Source organism: Carcharhinus amblyrhynchos, chromosome X, assembly GCF_965287045.1.
Source record: "Carcharhinus amblyrhynchos chromosome X, sCarAmb.v2.hapA, whole genome shotgun sequence".
Classification (NCBI taxonomy): Eukaryota; Metazoa; Chordata; class Chondrichthyes; order Carcharhiniformes; family Carcharhinidae; genus Carcharhinus; species Carcharhinus amblyrhynchos.
Window position 1 is genome coordinate 7,565,665 of NC_137359.1, and position 12,713 is coordinate 7,578,377.

Consider the following 12,713-nt stretch of genomic DNA (forward strand, 5'->3'; position numbering starts at 1 on the left):
GTTGGGGTGGGAGGGAAGGGAATTCTGGCGGTGCAGAGGGGCGTGGGAGCACAATCGGCGTGGGAAGGAGGGAAGGAGCTCAGCAGAAGGGGTGGTGGTTGAGGTGGGTAGGAAGGGAGCTCTCCCAGGGGAGGGGGCAATTAGAGAAAGGGGGAGGGACTTTGGCTAGTGGGGGGGTATCCCGATTGGCAGTGGTGGGGGTCCCAATGTGTGTTGAGGGGGGTTCTCGATGTCCGTGTATGGGGGCTGGTATGGTAGGAGATGTCCCAGTACACTGGGAGATTGGGGCGCCTGTGCAATGGTGCCCCTACAACTCAGCAGCCGGCTTCACCGGTGAGCTCAGGCTCCACCCCCCCCCCCCGCCCTTCCCCCCGGCATTGCTGGCGAGAATCACATCCTGGTACTTTTTTTGCACTAAGTGCTATAAGATTCCTTTTTTAAACTTGCCCAAAAAAAAGAGTCTGAAACTCTCCCGTTTTCTCCCTTGTTCGGCATTTAGAATTTTTTTTCTTGAGATTGCGCCAATGAAACAATATCGGAAAGTTCCACCCAATAAATCCACTTTCCTGTCTTATCTCCATAATCCCTAATTCCCTGGATGATTAAAGACCTATCGATCTCAGCCTTGGAAATGTTCCCAGACTCGGCCTCCGCAACTTCCTGGGGTAAAGAATTCCAAAGATTCATCACTCTTTGAGAGAAGAAATTCTTCCTCAAATCTGTCTGAAGTGACCATCCCATTATTCTGCAAGTGTACCCTCTGGTCCTGCACTTCCCCATGAGTGGAAACATCTTCCCAACTTTTACCCTGTCTAACCCTCTAATAATCTGATATATTTCAAATCATATTACCTCTCACTTTCTGAACTCCAAGGAATACACACTCAACCAAGGAGTATAGGTAGCACAGTGGTTAGCACTGCTGCCTCATAGCACCAGGGACCTAGGTTTGATTCCCGGCTTGCGTCACTGTCAATGTGGAGTCTGCAAATTCTCCCCATGTCTGCGTAGGTTTCCTCCCACAATCCAAAGATGTGGTCAGAACATTGAATACAGGAGTTGGGACGTCTTGTTGAAGTTGTACAAGACATTGGTAAAGCCACACTTGGAATACTGTGTACAGTTCTGGTCACCCTATTAGAGAAAGGATATTATTAAACTAGAAAGGGTGCAGAAAAGATTTACTAGGATGCTACTGGGACTTGATGGTTTGAGTTATAAGGAGAGGCTGGATAGACTGGGGCTTTCTTCTCCGGAGTGTAGAAGGTTGAGGGGTGATCTTATAGAGGTCTATAAAATAATGAGGGGCACAGATCAGCTAGATAGTTAATATCTTTTCCCAAAGGTAGGAGAGTCTAAAACTAGATGGCATAGGTTTAAGGTGAGAGGGGAAAGATACAAAAGAGTCCAGAGGAGCAATTTTTTCATACAGAGGGTGGTGAGTGTCTGGAACAAGCTGCCAGAGGTAGTAGTGGAGGTGGGTACAATTTTAAAAAGCGTTTAGACAGTTACAAGGGTAAGATGGGTATAGAGGGATATGGGCGAACGCAGGCAACTGGGATTAGCTGAGTGCTTTAAAAAAAAGGGCAGCACGGACAAGTTGGGCCGAAGGGCCTGTTTCCATGCTGTAAACCTCTATGACTCTATGACTCTATAACTCTAAGAGGAATACTAGTTAAGAAAATTATACCAAGCAGTCTCAAGTACCTGTAAAAGAAATGATGGGTCAGTTAGGATCCATGGGTACTTAAAATGAAGAAAATGAACAATGGATTTCCTGTGCAGAGTGTTTTCAGTACTTTATACAAGAAAATAAAATTGCAAGCGAGTTGGTCATACCAGCTTTTCTCAGTCCAATAGGAAATAAAACCTACAACTCATTCTGGAACTTGGTTCATTCAGCAAATCCAGCAACCAAAACTTACAATGACTTGACAAAGATCCTTGAAGAGGATTACTCTCCAAAGCCATTGATCACCATGGAACAGGTCAGGTTCCACCAAAGGAATGGAGTGGAAGATGAAAGCATTGCTCAGTTGGTGCCAACCTTAAAACGGCTGGAACAACATTGGGAGTTTGGTGAGTCATTAGAGGATACTCTTCGAGAGAGTCTAGTTTGTGGACTCCAAAATGAGGTTATCCATAGCAGAGGTCTATTGAAAACAGGGCTGGATTACGTGATGTAAACCGAACGGTGAACATTCTCTTCCAGAGGAGGAGTCGCAGGGTTACCGATGTGGGTTCCTCCTCAGGTTCCACTTCAGCGCAGAGGCACACCCCTTCAACCTCCATCTGAGTCTGTACCTTCACTATCTAGAAGGACCAACACGGAGTCAGCTTCAAACTATGGGCTGGCACTGGCAATCTCCGTGGGTGATGGCGGGAGGTTGACTCGGGTAAGGACTCCCTGGTCCTGAGGTGGTCCAAGTGCTTCTTTAGAGCTTTCCCCTGAACTTTGACCTTGTAAGATACTGCTCCTGTTTTCTCCATAATGATCCCAGGGACCCATCTGGGACCATCCCCGAATTCTTTACATGAACCAGATCACCTGTCGCGAAAGTTCTTTCTGCAGAATTAAAGTTTCTTTTTTGGTTTTCCCTGTTGGGACTTTACCCTCCTTGCCAAGTTTGGGAATAATGGCTCAATCTAGTACGAAGCCATCGTCCCATCTGCTGAAGCAATGCCTGTTGAGGTGTGCAGCACGGTCCCGTACTTGAACAAAGATCATGCCAGTTTAGTCACCATGGATGCCACCGGTTGTTTCTTCATGCCATCTCTGAAGGATTGAACCACCTGTTCTGCCAGTCCATTTGATGATGGATGATAAGGTGCAGTCGAGACCTTTTTCTTTCTTCATTGGTGAGACATAGGTGTCACTGGCTGGCCAGCATTTTGTTCCCATCCCTCGTTGCCCAAGACAGTCGAGAGTCAACCACAATGCTGTGGCTCTGGAGTCACATGTAGGCCAGACCAGGTAAGATTTCCTCCCCTAAAGGACATGAGTGAACCAGAGGGGTTTTTCATGTAGGACAGTATTGGAGGGCACAAAGTTCTGAAAATCACCGTGAGCAAAGACCGTGCCGTTAGTGGAAAGCAGGACTTCCGGTATTCCATGTCTACCAAAGCTTTGTTGTAATTTCTTGATCGTAGCTTGAGAAGTCATGGAGCCCATACAGTGCACCTCCAACCACTTAGGGTGTGTATCCACCATGACTAAGAATATGGAACCCATAAAGGGAAAGTGCAGAAGTCCACATGTACACGCACCCATGGCCTTCCAGGAAGGTCGAGGGTGGGCGATTTGATTTTTCTGGCACATGTCACATCAGTTCACCAAGTCCGTGATATCGCAATCACGACCGGGCCACCAGATATAACTCTGAGACAACATCATTTTTGACACCCCCGGGTGACCACTATGTCGTTCCATTAATATCAGACATCTTCCTGGGGGGGGGGTACAATGTTCAGGACCCCCAAAAAGATCCCGTCCTCAACACTAAGTTCTGCTATCTTATTGAGGCAGGGTTTCATTTCTGTGGAGGTTTGCCATTGGAGCCCGCCGTATAGGATCATTTAAATGTGGTGAATTGTGTCTTGACCGATTCTGTCTGCAGAGTGGCAGTGGGACCCCCGCCCCCCCCCTCCCCCCCCCCCGCTGATCACCCCTATGCTCCACCCACAATAGGTCCTGCCCTTGGCACTGCCCCATGCCCTAAGGGCAATGCCAAGGTGCCCTTTGGGTGGTGCCAGGCAGCACGGACTGGCACTGACGGGGAGCACCACTCCCCGCCGCCTGACCCTTGGGGGGCCCTGATTGCCGCCTTTTTATTCCGGCGGGGTCTCCTGCTCGTTCCCTGAATGTGGGGAGCTTGTCTGAACCCCGCCGGAATGAAGTACTCCTAGCGGGGTGGGAGATTCAATCGGGACTGGTAAGTTCCCAATAATGAACTGATAAACATTTTTAAAATATATTTTAAAAAGATTTAAATCACATATCTTTCCTCCCGCTGGTTTCCAGCATGATCTGACCGGTGACTATTCTCCGGCTCTGGGAGATGCGCATGCATTCCCGGCGCACACGCAAATCCCTGTTCAAGGCCACAGACGCGTGTCTCCCACCGTGGCCTGACAGAAAAGCTGTTGATTCACAATGGGAGAACCGTGGCCCAGGTTTCGGAATCACATCTTCAGATTTGGCTTCATCAAAGCAGGATTGATTTTGAAGTTGCTATGTCCTGATTGACCACAAGGTGGGGTAGCCTTCCTTCGAGCCCAAGATTTGGTTCCCCTCGGCTCTGTAAATTTGCTCAGTTTCACCGTATCTGTGAGAACGATTCAGCTTGGGCCTGGGCTCAATGTCACACAGCCCTTGTGAGCAGTCATAGAGGTTTACAGCATGGAAACAGGCCCTTCCTGCTTCCATGCTGTGTCCATGCCACTCATTTCTTACCACTAAGTTTTTACCCAATTTTCTGCATTTGGCCCATATCCCTCTATACCCATCGTACCCATGTAACTATCTAAATGTTTTTTAAAAGATAAAATTGTACCTGCCTCTACTACTACCTCATTCCAGACACTCACCACCCTCTGTGTGAAAAAATTGTATCTCTCCCCTCTCACCTTAAACCTACGCCCTCTAGTTTTAGACTCCCCTACCTTTGGGAAAAGATATTGACTATCTAGCTGATTTGTGCCCCTCATTATTTTATAGACCTCGATAAGGTCACCCCTCAGCCTCCTATGCTCCAGAGAAAAAAGTCCCACTCTATCCAGCCTCTCCTTATAACTCAATCCATCAAGTCCCGGTTGCATCCTGGTAAATCTTTTCTGCACTCTTTCTAGTTTAATAATATTCTTTCTATAATAGGGTGACCAGAACTGCACACAGTATTCCAAGTGTGGCCTTACCAATGTCTTGTACAACTTCAACAAGACGTCCCAACTCCTGTATTCAAAGTTCTGGCCTATGAAACCAAGCATGCTGAATGCCTTCTTCACCACTCTGTCCACCTGTGACTCCACTTTCAAGGAGCTATGAACATGTACCCTTAGAAATATAAGAAATAAGAAATAGGAGCAGGAGTAGGCCATCTAGCCCTTCGAGCCTGCCCCACCATTCAGTAAGATCATGGCTGATCTGTCGTGTCTCAGTTCCACATTCCCGCCCTCTCCCCATAACCCTTAATCCCCTTGCCAATCAAAAACCCATCAACCCGCGTCTTAAAAATATTTAACGAGGCAGCCTCCACCACCTCAACGGGCAGAGAATTCCAGAGATTCACCACCCTTTGAGTGAAGAAGTTCCTCCTCAACTCCGTTCTAAACCGCCCCCCCTTTATCTTGAGGCTGTGCCCCCTAGTCCTACTGTCCTTTCTGAGTGGGAAGAGTCTCTCCACCTCTATCCTATCCATCCCATTCATCATCTTATATGTCTCAATGAGATCTCCCCTCATTCTTCTAAACTCTAACGAGTACAAGCCTAGTTTATTCAGCCTCTCCTCATAGCTCAACCCCCTCAACTCCGGTATCAGCCTAGTAAACCTCCTCTGCACTCCCTCCAAGGCCAAAATATCCTTGCGTAAGTGCGGCGACCAAAACTGCACACAGTACTCCAGCTGCGGCCTCACCAATGCCCTATACAGCCGCAGCAAGACCTCCCTACTTTTATATTCAATCCCCCTCGCTATGAAGGCCAGCATCCCATTTGCCTTCCTGACCACCTGCTGCACCTGCAGGCTGGGTTTTTGCGACTCATGCACAAGGACCCCGAGGTCCCTCTGCATCGTCGCCTGCTGCAGTTTTTTGCCACATAAGTAATAGTCCTTCCTACCATTAGATCTTTGTTCTATAAATCTCCCCAGTGCCCTACCATTAACTGAGTAAGTCCTGCCCTGGTTCGATCTACCAGACTGCATTACTTCGCATTTATCTAAATTAAACTCCATCTGCCATTCGTCAGCCCACTGGCCCAATTGATCAAGATCCCGCTGCAATCTGAGATAACCTTCTTCACTGTCCACTATGCCACCAATCTTGGTGTCATCTGCAAACTTACTAACCATGCCTCTGATATTTTCATCCAAATCATTAATATAAATGACAAATAACGGTGGACCCAGCACTGATCCCTGAGGCACACCGCTGGTCACAGGCCTCCAGTTTGAAAAACATCCCTCTACTATCACCCTCTGGCTTCTATCATCAATAGTAAGAGGTCTCACAACACTAGGTTAAAGTCCAACAGGTTTATTTGGTAGCAAATGCCATGAGCTTTCAGGGTTCTGCCCCTTCGTCAGGTGAGTGGAGAGTTTGGATTACAAACAGGGCATATAAAGGCACACACAGTTTACAGAATACTGATTAGAATGTGAGTCTTTACAGCTAATCAAGTCTTAAAGGTGCAGCCAATGTGAGTGGAGAGGGGGTTAAGCACAGGTTAAAGAGATGTGTATTGTCTCCAGACAGGACAGTTAGTGAGATTTTGCAAACCCAGGCAAGTCGTGGGGGTTACAGATAGTGTGACATGAACCCAAGATCCTGGTTGAGACCGTCCTCATGTGTGCGGAACTTGGCTATCGGTCTCTGCTCAGCGACTCTGCGCTGTCGTGTGTCGTGAAGGCCGCCTTGGGGAACGTTTACCCGAAGATCAGAGGCTGAATGCCCGTGACCACTGAAGTTTCACCAACAGGAAGGGAACAGTCTTGCCTGGTGATTGTCGAGTGATGTTCATTCATCTGTTATCGTAGTGTCTGCATGGTCTCCCCAATGTACCATGCCTCGGGACATCCTTTCCTGCAGCGTATCAGGTAGACAATGTTGGCCGAGTTGCAAGAGCATGTACCGTGTACCTGGTGTTCTCACGTGCACATCTTTGGACAATTTAGCATGGCCAATCCACCCTAACCTACACATCTTTTGGACTGTGGGAGGAAACCGGAGCAACCGGAGGAAACCCACACAGACACAGGGAGAATGTGCAGACTCCACACAGACAGTGACTCGCGGCCGGGAATTGAACCCGGGTCCCTGGCGCTGTGAGGCTGCAGCGCTAACCACTGTGCCACCGTGCCACCCACAAGAAGCCAAATTCCTGAGGCAAACCTGCAATATCCGAGGATGCGGCCATTGATGGTTCCAGATGCACATTTAACTCCCTTCCTCCATCATTTTCAACCCCTGCATCTTTGCACTGGCTCTTTCAGCTCTAGAGTTGGGATGGTGTTATGCAGGGCCCCATGTGGCCTGGTGCCATCTAATCAACACCAAGCCCAACAGTAAAATGAATGGCTGCCTTCACAAAAATAAGCGCGACTCGCTGAACGTGCTGTCAGGTTCCCCGAGTGGTGTCTGAAGCCCCACTCCCAACACACCCGAGTGAGATGTTGGGCCATTGTCTCAGTCAATTTGCAACATGGGATGGTGATGTCACATTCTGGGCAACACCACAGCTGGGTTTGGGGTTGGAGTTGCAGGGCGGAGGAGGGGTTGCTACTCTGTTATATACCGACAACATTTCCACAACAGAAACCTTTCCAATTCCGCAGTGTTTATGGAATTTTGTCAGCTGTTTCTTAGCCACGTCTCTAAGTAACTGCCCTACCCGATGTGTTGTGTTTTAATAAACAGTGTGGTTACACAGCCTAACCTCGATTTTTATATATAGTTCCAAGGTTTATTGTTTCGAATATTCCCAATGGAGGGCACAGTCTGTGCCTCATAAAAGTTGCATCCACAGGCGCAGAATTAAAACCAAATTTTCTGCAACCACAGTCATGGAATTCTGCTCCCAGTCCAGCTTGACGCATCTTTGTCTGCATTCAGAAAGCTGCAGTTGTTGAGAATTCATTCTGGATTTATTATTCACGTGCAATGCACTGGCTCAAATACAGAAAGAATAATTGAAACCTGGGATGTGAGGATGCATGGTATATGTGAATGCATTGTGTAAATCAGCATATGTTATATATGTGAGCATATGCATCTTCTTTCTACCCATGATTCCACCCATGTGTTAATCCTAATTTGAAGAATAGAATAGAAGAATAGAGTCCCCACAGTGCAGAAGGAGGCCCTTCAACCCATCAAGGCTGCACCGACCACAATCCTACCCAGGCCCTACCCCCGTATTAGCCCTGCTAGTTCCCCTGACACTAAAAGGCAATTTATCATCGCCAATCCACCTAACTTACACATCTTTGGACACTAAGGGACAATTTAGCATGGCCAATCCACCCTAATTTACACATCTTTGGACACTAAGGGACAATTTAGCATGGCCAATCCACCTAACCTGCACATCTTTGGACTCTGGGAGGAAACCGGAGCCCCCGGAAACCCACGCAATCAGGGGAGAATGCACAAACTCCACACAGTCTATCACCCAAGGCCAGAATCAAACCCAGGTCCCTGGCGCTGTGAGGCAGCAGTGCCAACAACTGTGCCATCATGCTGACTGACTGCCATCACTGAACCATGACTGCCTGCTGTTCACCTTCCTCCTCGTCAGGGTCCTCTGCCATGCTGACATCCCTGAGACTGGCACCAATAAGACACCATCCTGACTTCATGCCACAGAAGCACCCATCTGTCATCCTAACTATTCAATCCCCAAGATTATTGATTTCCCAAACTTCTTCAAAGAATAAAGAACAGTACCACACAGGAAAAGGCCCTTTGGCCCTGTGCCAATCATTTGTCCTATCTGGACCAACAACTTATATCCTCTATTCCTCCTCTGGAGATACAGAGCCATCCATGATGCCCTGGACTTGGCTGTGGCTGCACTTGTGATCACAGCTGCAGACAACTTAAGCTGTCAATCAAAGGAGAGAAATTGAATGGAAACAAAGGTTTTCAAAGGGTTTGAAGGGGTTTCAAGGCTTGAAAGAAGTGCGTGTGAAAAGAATGCAGCTGAATGAACAGCCGTGAAGAAGAGGATTCCACCCCACCTTCTGTCAGCCAGAAGACTTGAAAGGGATCTTCTCAAATATGCGAGAGAGAAAGGGGAAACCCTTCTGCTGAATGAAGTCCTGTTGAACTGTGTCCATGCAAACCATCAAGGAATTGAGTCTAGTCAAAGGAAGACAGAATAAGCACTTTCAAGGGCTGCATCTTATTGTGTCATTTGTTATTGAAGGTAGATGAACAGACAAAAGCTTGGACACATACCATGAAGAGACCTGAATGCTTCAAAGGTTATCGCGAGACCCTTTAGGTGATGGTGGTCTTGCCCGTCAGTTGGAGAGCCAGTCAGAGTCACACGTCCATTCTTTGTAAGGAGACTTGTGCATCTTGATTTACTCAGGCACTTAACAGGCCAGTGGTGGGCCTTCCTCTGGCATTCCCAATACCAGGGCCTCGTGGTCCGTCAGAGGCTGGCAGTGCCTCTGTGTTCTGCAGGGGAGGATGTGGCTTGTGTCAGAATGACACCTGAGGCTGCTGATTGAGAGAAAACCCGGGCCCGGGTGAGCGATGGGTGGAAGAGGGTGATGGGGTGGGGCTGTGGGGGAGGAGAGTGTCAGCAGCTGGAGCCCAATGTCAGGCCTGTTCTAATCCAGATCAGAAACTCTAGGGTGTGTTATGAAATCAGCCTAAACCATACCTTTTACGCTTTGAATTTGCAACGGTTCAGCAGAAGAGGTTCACTCCAGGTATGATTCACACAACCCACTGGGGAGCTTTCATCAAACAAAGTTTATTTAAGAACACAGTTAACATATAATAAAACAATTAGCGATATATTTTATCAATTACAAACAAGAATAAAAACAACCATGATATTGTATTAACCTTAACAGCAAAGAATACAGTTCTAATCAAACAGACATCTCTACAAACATACACCCTGTTCTAGGCTTAGCACAGAAAGCAAGTCTGCTCACGTGATGCTGGACTTTGCAGCTTTGCCACACCTGCTGTGAATCAGTCCTTTGGATGGAGAATTGAAACTCTGACTCCCCCGTCCTGGAGGTTCCAGCACACCTCGAGGTAGAGATAGAGCCACTGCTGGCCACTAGCTTCCTGCTAGCAAACCACCGACAGCGGAATTTTCACTCCAGAAAGAGAAGCTGGAAAGACTGCTTCCGGTCTGCAGCCCAAACAGCCTCTAACCAGCCAGCAGAATTTCCAACAGCGGGGAGAGAGAGACACAAACACTGTTTGTCTGGAGCCCAAACAGCTTCTACCAAACTGAAACAAAAACCTTTGAATTTTCCTTGTAGAAAAGAAACTGTCCCAAGGTTCCACCTGACCTGTCAATCATTCTTTGCCCAACAATTCCAAAAGGGTCATAAAACCCCCAGGACATTGCATTAGGCCCAGATTAAAAATAAACATTGCATGAATTATCCTGCTACAGCAGACAGCATGGCAACAAAACCAAAAAGGCCAATCCTGCTTGAAAACACTTATGCAGATAACCATGATTAGAATAATCAGTCTGGAATAACAGTTTTTTTGTTGGATTTTCTAATGGCGAATGTATATGGAAACTCGCAAATGATAGTACACGCAATGTTTTTTTGAAAAGAGGAATATTTGGACAAATATCTCAGTACACTGAGGCTGGTCATTGTCGTATATCTAAAGCCATGGTGTGTAAATCAAGGCCGAAGAATAATCTCCATTTTACACACCACATATCTATCTTCTCAAAGAACATTGCCAGATGTAAGATGGTATCTTGAGCCCCGTGTTCACCATCTGTATATATTCAAACTGCCGGCGTAACATCACATTGGCACAGTTTACAACAGGTTCACTCAGATATAAGCCTGTCATGGGGGTGTCCCCGGGGTCGTAATGATAAGTATAGCCCTTGGTGCTGCCCCTTAGCACAGGTTGGTCGCATGTCCATGCCACCCTGGCAGTGTCACCCCAGAAGCGCCAACCTGTGCCAAGGGGCAGCCCCAGTGGGAGCCCTGTTGGCGGGGGGTGGGGGTGGCTTTGGCGATAGTTACTTGTGTGGGGTGGGATTGAATGAAGGGGCGGTCGGTCATGGGGGGCAGGCAACGAGTTACTGATCGTGCAGCAGGTGGGGAGGGGGAGTAAAGTTTATTTATTAGTCACAAGTAAGGCTTACATTAACACTGCAATGATGTTACTGTGAAAATCCCCCAGTTGTCACACATTGTCACCTGTTCAGGTCAGTGCACCTAACCAGCACATCTTTTAGACTGTGGGAGGAAACTGGAACACCTGGAGTAAACCCATGCAGACACAGGGAAAACATGCAGACTCCACACAGACAGTGACCCAAGCCAGGAATTGAACCCGGGTCCCTGGCGCTTTGAGAACATAAGAACTAGGAGCAGGAGTAGGCCATCTGGCCCCTCGAGCCTGCTCCACCATTCAGTAAGATCTTGGCTGATCTTTTCGTGGACTCAGCTCCACTTATCCACCTGCTCACCATAACCCTTAATTCCTTTACTGTTCAAAAATTTATCTATCTTCGCCTTAAAAACATTCAATGAGGGAGCCTCAACTGGGCAGGGAATTCCAGATTCACAACCCTTTGTGTGAAGAAGTTCCTCCTCAACTCAGTCCTAAATCTGCTTCCCCTTATTTTGAGGCCATGCCCCCTAGTTCTAGTTTCACCCGTCAGTGGAAACAACTTCCCTGCTTCTATCTTATTTATTCCTTTCATAATCTTATATGTTTCTATAAGATCTCCCCTCATTCTTCTGAATTCCAATGAGTATAACCCCAGTCTACTCAGTCTCTCCTCATAAGCCAACCCTCTCAACTCTGGAATCAACCTAGTGAATCTCCTCTGCACCCCCTCCAGTGCCAGTATATCCTTTCTCAAGTAAGGAGACCAAAACTGTACACAGTACTGCAGGAGTGGGCTCATGTTGAAATCTCGATTTTCAAGTTTGATTTTAACACCAAGACATATCAACTTATTTTTATGGTTATAATTATCTTATATTTATGGACTAATTAAAGGTATTACATGTACCTTTAAAACGACAAAGTATTTAAAACACCTAATTAAAAATACTAACAAACTTGCTCCCCATTTACAAAGTGAATTCTACATTTAATTCTACATCCGGTTTCCTCTGGGTACTCCGGTTTCCTCCCACAGTCCAAAGATGTGCAGGTTAGGTTGATTGGCCATGTTAAAATTGCCCCTTAGTGTCCTGAGATACGTAGGTCAGAGGGATTAGTGGGTAAATATGCAGGGATATGGGGGTAGGGCCTGGGTGGGATTGTGGTCGGTGCAGACTCGATGGGCCAAATGGCCTCTTTCTGCACTGTAGGGTTCTATGATTTCTGTGATCTAAATTGATTAAACAAAAACCCTAGCAGATTCTAGCAATTTTATAGTGGCCCTTTTCTTTTCTATTTTTCTACACTCACCAGCACCTTATACAGCTGCAACATAACCTCGCTGTTTTTAAACTCCATCCCTAATGAAGGACAAAATTCCATTTGCCTTCTTAATTACCTGCTGTACCTGCAAACCAACTCCTGGAGATTCTTGCACAAGGACACCCAGGTCCCTCTGCACAGCAGTATGCTGCAACTTTTTACCATTTAAATAATAGTCCATTTTGCTGTTATTCCAACCAAAATGGATGACCTCACATTTACCAACATTGTTCTCCATCTGCCAGATCCTCGCCCACTCACTTAGACTATCTATATCCCTATGCGGACTTGCAGTGTCCTCTGCACACTTTACTCTACCACTCATTCTTAGT